Source organism: Gymnodraco acuticeps, unplaced genomic scaffold (assembly GCF_902827175.1).
Source record: "Gymnodraco acuticeps unplaced genomic scaffold, fGymAcu1.1, whole genome shotgun sequence".
NCBI lineage: Eukaryota > Metazoa > Chordata > Actinopteri > Perciformes > Bathydraconidae > Gymnodraco > Gymnodraco acuticeps.
The window spans coordinates 3,712,625-3,718,624 of NW_022989748.1; the positions used below are offsets into that span (position 1 = coordinate 3,712,625).

At 41.4% G+C, this 6,000-nt stretch overlaps 1 long non-coding RNA gene across 1 annotated transcript; it reads left to right on the forward strand.

Moving 5' to 3' along the window:
* Window positions 1–3,937: 3,937 nt before the first annotated feature.
* LOC117559132 lies at window positions 3,938–4,251 on the forward strand. The gene is made up of 2 exons (XR_004570932.1): window positions 3,938–4,003; window positions 4,087–4,251. It is a non-coding gene; the product is annotated as an uncharacterized LOC117559132 (long non-coding RNA).
* The last annotated feature ends 1,749 nt before the right edge of the window (window positions 4,252–6,000 follow it).

Sequence of the window (6,000 nt, forward strand, 5' to 3'; positions counted from 1 at the left end):
GCAGAGGAAGTGGCTGCTCTGCCATGTGTGCGACAGGGTGGAGAGAAAGTGTCTCTTCTCAGGAAACTCTGCAGGTGTTGTCTGATCTTCATGTGGTGTTACATGTTGCAGAATTCAGACAACCGGGAATAAATTGTTAAGGAGACAATACATGAAAGTGCATTCATGCAGTCTATGTGAAGAGTTTTCTTGCAATACATTTGATTATTGATAGTGTTATTGGAGCAGCTATCCATCAGGTTCACTTCAAATTCATACATTTATGAAGACATAGCCATATCAGAGTCTTAAGGGCTACAATATTTCACAAAAAATACCCTGCTCCCCTTATAGATTATACACGGTTCTCCAAATACTTTTGTACTTAACAGTCCTGTATTAACCTTTATTTGCTCACTTTTGATGTCTTTGTTATTCTAATAATAATAATAACTATTATTATTATTATGATATAATGACTTATTGTTATTTTTGTATTATTATATATATTATGTATAAGTGTCCTGTATTTACCTTTGTTTTTCCAGCTTTTAAAGCTGTTACATCTATTCCTGTGTAAGTACAATTGAACACTTCAACACAGGTGTCAAAGTGGCCATTGAGTTCACAATCAAATTAAATAACTCTGATTTACAGTAGCAAAAGCACAGGTGTGAATTAACAAATGATTGGGACCTCATTAGTTTTTATCTGTGACACCTGTGCCGTACTGTCAAACTGTCTCCTGCAGAAACGTCTTTTTTTAAACGATAAATACGTGTTTGGTTACTTAAAACACACATCATTGGAATACTATTGGCATGTTTGGAGTCTACTCGCCTTAATGTAAGTAAATATTCACTTTCATTTAATGTTTGTTCTCCTGAGGGGAATATGTTTCTGCTAAAAGCTACAGAATGCTAACACTAGTCGCTAGCTCTGTTGCTACATACTGTAAGTAGCTAGCTTACAGTCACGTTTACTCGTGGCTTCTGTGACTTGGCATTCCATTAAGTTATTCCTGTATTTAAGGAAGAAAGTTGCCCAATATTTCATAAGTCAAAATGCTAAATCAGCATACTTAAGTGTGCAAGAGATGCTTAGCTTTGTACAGCAAGGTGACATCATGTGTATCATATTAAGTTCTTCTTTTTTATATATCCTCAATGCTACTGTGCAGTGTCCTCACTTCACACTATGCTACAAATGTTTTTTTAATTGTTGGTAATGCATGCACAGTTAAACAATAAGGAGATGCACTGTTTTAGTGAGTTTTATAGGGTCCGGTGGAATACTTTTGTAACTTTAGAGAGCTCTCATGCAGTCTTTATGCTGAACGAAGCTAATTGCCTTTTTCTTTCACCTCCTCACTGTTCGAGGACATCTCATGTCCCCCATATAAAAAATCGAATAGTCCATGCCCAAAAAGCTAAAACATGCACGTTGTTGTGTTAATAAACATACTTGTCGTGAGACAAAATGTATATGAAGTTGTAGAAAAAGTGGTTTCAAAATATTATTTAAATGATCAAATAGCTCTCGAACACCCCCTAAAATATAATTTTTCTCTTGTCCCCGCTTCTTGGTGACCAATTTGCATGTCAAATATAACATTTAAAATAGGGATTTTATTTACTTTTGTTGGTATTATTCTATTGATATGTCTCTTGTAATGGTAAAATCAATTTGTTAAATCATAAACATATTTTAAATAACAGTAATTTTGCACAGAAGGTGTGTCCCTCAACATGCGTTCACATGGTTCAACCCTGGCTATTACCCAAACCTTTTTAGATTGGCAGAGGAAGTGAACAAACTGTAAATCAGATGATTTAGGCCCAATCCCAAACCACTCCCTCGACCCTACCCCTCCGTGACGGAGTGAACTCCGTCTGTAGCCACACTCGCAGCTCAACGAGGCTCCCTCCTGTCAGATGGAGGGTATAAACAGGGGTGCACATAACTTGTTTGCCCTGGTTCTGAAAGGAGCACCTGGAGATGTTGCTTGGTGCTCATCCTTAAATTGAAATAAATAAACCGGTCTTTATTTGTCAGACACACGGCACAGAACACACAGAGGTGAATACAGAACACACAGAGGTGAACACAGAACACACATGCAGAGGTGAACACAGAACACACATGCAGAGGTGAACACAAGACAACATTAGCACGACCAGTAATCCTACAAGCTGTCATCACTACCCTCCTGACTGTTCTCCTCACTGTCTTCCTCTCTGTCAGACATGGTAGCTGATGATGTAGGCCTACTACTTTCTCTCTGGTTGATTCTGCGATTAGCTGCTTGCATCCACAAGTCAACAGCTGGTTTTGGGTCGAAAGTCCAGTTTTAAAAGGATATGTTTGGTTACTGTCCTATAGTATACATTGGAATGATTTCAAACCTGTTTATCCCAATAATTATAAAGGAGTGCCTTGAAAATATGTGTTTACATAAATTGTGACCAAACCGTTTGAACTTAGACTAAAGTGAACTATCTAAACACTCAGAGTCCTTTACCTCACTGAGCTGTAGTTATCAGCCTCTCAGTCTGACTGGAGAGGACTCTCCCTCCACATCATTGTAGAAACATCTTCTTCTTCCGTTAGAGCAGCTAGCACCAGATGCTAATAACAACAGCGCCCTCCCTTTCTCCCTCGCTCACTCCCACACTCACTCGCATTTTGGCTGTGAGCTGCGGGCGCCATATAAGGCCCTGAGTTCATATGCAACTCGCAAATATCTTTCTCTCTCTCTCTCTCTCTCTCTCTCTCTCTCTCTCTCTCTCTCTCTCTCTCTCTCTCTCTCTCTTCTCTTTTCTCTTCTCCTCTCTCTCAATGTTGGTACGCAAATGCGCCTTTTTTCAAATGACCTGGTGCTCTTTTTTTCACCTGCTCACCAGTTATGTGCAGCCCTGGGTATAAATACAGCAGTAGGAGCCAAAATACTTGTTTTTGCCTTACTTATTATTTGTATTATTATCTTGTATTTCTGTTTGCGTCACGTTTAATTCTTATTGTTTATCACTTCCGGCAATGGTCACGTGGGTGTGGTTTATTGGTATTTAGTCACCTGTTGGATGCCGGTTGGGAGGATATGATGTAGGAAGAGGGTGAATTTGCTCCGATACTTTCTGTTGAGCGTCAGGTCTGGAGTTGTATATTGTTTGTTTTCGTTTTATTAAACACCATGGACTACAAATGAATACGGACTCTTACATGGAACGCGTCACAGCAAAGAGCATTTTTTGCTTTTTTGCCGTTCCATGTAAGAGTCCGTATTCATTCTCCTACAGTGGGTGTTTGCTGGAACTACTTGTAAACAGCTTGTTTCCTGACGGACACACACAGCGTTGAGACCTTGAGACCGGTCAGGTAGAGACCGGGGTTGCGTTCCAATAATCCAAAAATCAGCTCCTAAATTCTAACCCTATCTCCTATTCCTTGACCTCTGAGTGAAACGTCACGGGGTTAAGGGATAGTGGATAGGAGAATTCAAAAGGACTTAGGAGAAGAGACTGCGGTACTTTAGAGAATCCGGCCGTTTCTCAATCGCAAGGAAACTGGCTTCCAACCAAGCCAATATTTCAAGGATACTACGTCATCGAGTGCTGTTCCAATCTCCAGCATACTTGGAATTCCACCGAGGCCGCGTCCTTGGTTTGGGGGTAATTTCGAGGCTACACATGTGTAGCAGGATGAGCAGTAAATAGTGTTGTAAGGCATATTCTGTTTAGCCTATCACCGCCAGGGGGCACCTTATAAAGGGGCAGAGGCTTCTAGCTGGCGGCCTCTTGTTCGCTGGTGCCCAGACCTACCCACTTCCGTTCTTGCCGTGTTTTGCTTCCGCCACCGGCGTAGGTATGTTGTAGGAGAATAGCTGGCTTCAGGTAAAGTTTCACAATTCTCTATCATACTTACGTGTAGTCACGTTTTGTTTTGTATAGCGGAGGGTCTTCCTGGCGATGCCTGTCAAGTAGCCGTAACATAGAGAGCATGAAACTCTCTCCTCTCTGCCTGATCGGTATGTACAGCGATTTGTTCAGTCCATTCACCACACCTTTCCTGAACATTAATATTATACTTGTGTGTTTATTGTTAATCTAGGGCCAAGCTAAGGCTTTAAAGAACCGCTGCTGTTTTGCTGCACCGAAAAGAGACGGGTTTCTGACGCAGGGTCATCACCCGTACTGCTGATCCTGTGTGACTGTTTTTATAAATTGTATTTTTACTATTGTATACAAATAAACTGTTCTATTTTTGATAATTGGACCACGTCTCTTGTTCCATGAGTAACCGAACCTGTGTGTCCTAGTGACTTAAAACTTGTCACATTTCCCTGGGTGAAATTCCCGGGGTGGCGTTGTCGGACTTAGTGGTTTAACCAAACTGCTACACATGGGTAGACTTTGCGTCCTTCAAATCCCCACAATGCTTTGTGCACGGACCAATTTCCCCAAATCTGTGGCGGAAAATGTAAGGCGGGGCCTCTCATATGACGCACACCTGCACACTTGCTAGCCTGTTCCACTCTTCGTTTTCCGAATGCCAGGAAGGATTCTTGCCTAGCTTCTGAAGGAAGTGACTCGGAAGACATGTGCTACCAAGCAAGCATCCTCGCGATTGAGAAACGGCCTCCGACTGCACTTTCACTATCCGACGTGTTTATGATGCGCCAGCGGACGTCATGAATGTGCGTCTGCTGCTGTGGGGAAACTATGGAAACTACAGTTTTCTATACAGAGGACTACAACATGGATGTATAATAAGAAGGAGGGACTACTGTAACTGATCTAGAGACTCTGCACCGTGCTCTGATGCTGTTGTTTTATGCTTTATGAACGGGGACAACAGAGAAACATATTCTTCATGACCAAAGTTGGAATTGAAATAAAAAAGGAACGTGAAACTTATGCTCGCCACCCTCTCCCTCCGGTCCACATTAATACAAATGGTCCCAATACGTATGATTGTATGAACTATGAAAATATCTTAAAATCAATACAAATGTATTTATTATAAACGTTAGTCCTTAACATCTATCACTGTGTATATCACCATTCAAACATCTTTTAAAAGTTGAACAAACCCCACACAGCTCAGTAAAGACTGTGAAATGTTGACTTTATTTGATCATTTCAGTAAAAACTAACTATTCATATTTCTCTTTTTGATTATAATACTGATGAACGTTCAGAACAAAGCACTTTGGCAACTTACCACATACGTTTTAAAATGCTTAATAAGCACCGTAACTTTCATGATATAATTTCTCGGTCATAATCGGTTGTTTCCGTGAACGGCCGACTGTTGAGTGACGGCAAATGCTGCGGCTGCAATGCATTGTGAGGCAGCATTTTCTCCTCTCCTTTTGTCAAGGGAGGTCCAGTGGTTCCTAAGCTAAAGGAGGTTATAAAGGAAGTTTGAAACCTCCTTTCCTTTCATTTAGAGAATTGGAACGGCACTTATCATGGCTGCCACTGACGTACTTCCGAGTCATTTCACTTGGTTAGGAAGGTTCCTAAGCTAAATGGACTATTGGAACGCAAACCCGGGGCCGTTTCTCAATCACGAGGATTTTGGCTTCCAAGCCAATATTTCAAGGATGCTACGTCATCGAGTGCTGCCGAAGGACTGTTCCAATCTCCAGCATACTTGGAATTCCACCGAGGCCGCGTCCTTGGTTTGGGGGAAATTTCAAGGCTGCACATGGGTAGACTTCGCGTCCTTAAAATACCCACAATGCTTTGCGCACGGACCAATTTCAAAAACCCTTGCGGAGAATGGCTGAACCGACGCAGCACACATTTAAATGTAAGTATGTAGTGGCATAGAACATGTGTTGGTAAATATGTTACTTTGTTACATTTGTTATCACCAAAAATGTGTTCCGTGAAAGTAAAGCAAGTTCATAATTAGATAGACATCGTGAGGTATTTATTTTCGGTACAGTTTATGTTGAAACCGTTAGAGGACCGTGGAGGACCCATCAGTGTATCCTCGGTTATAGCTCCTCCAGAG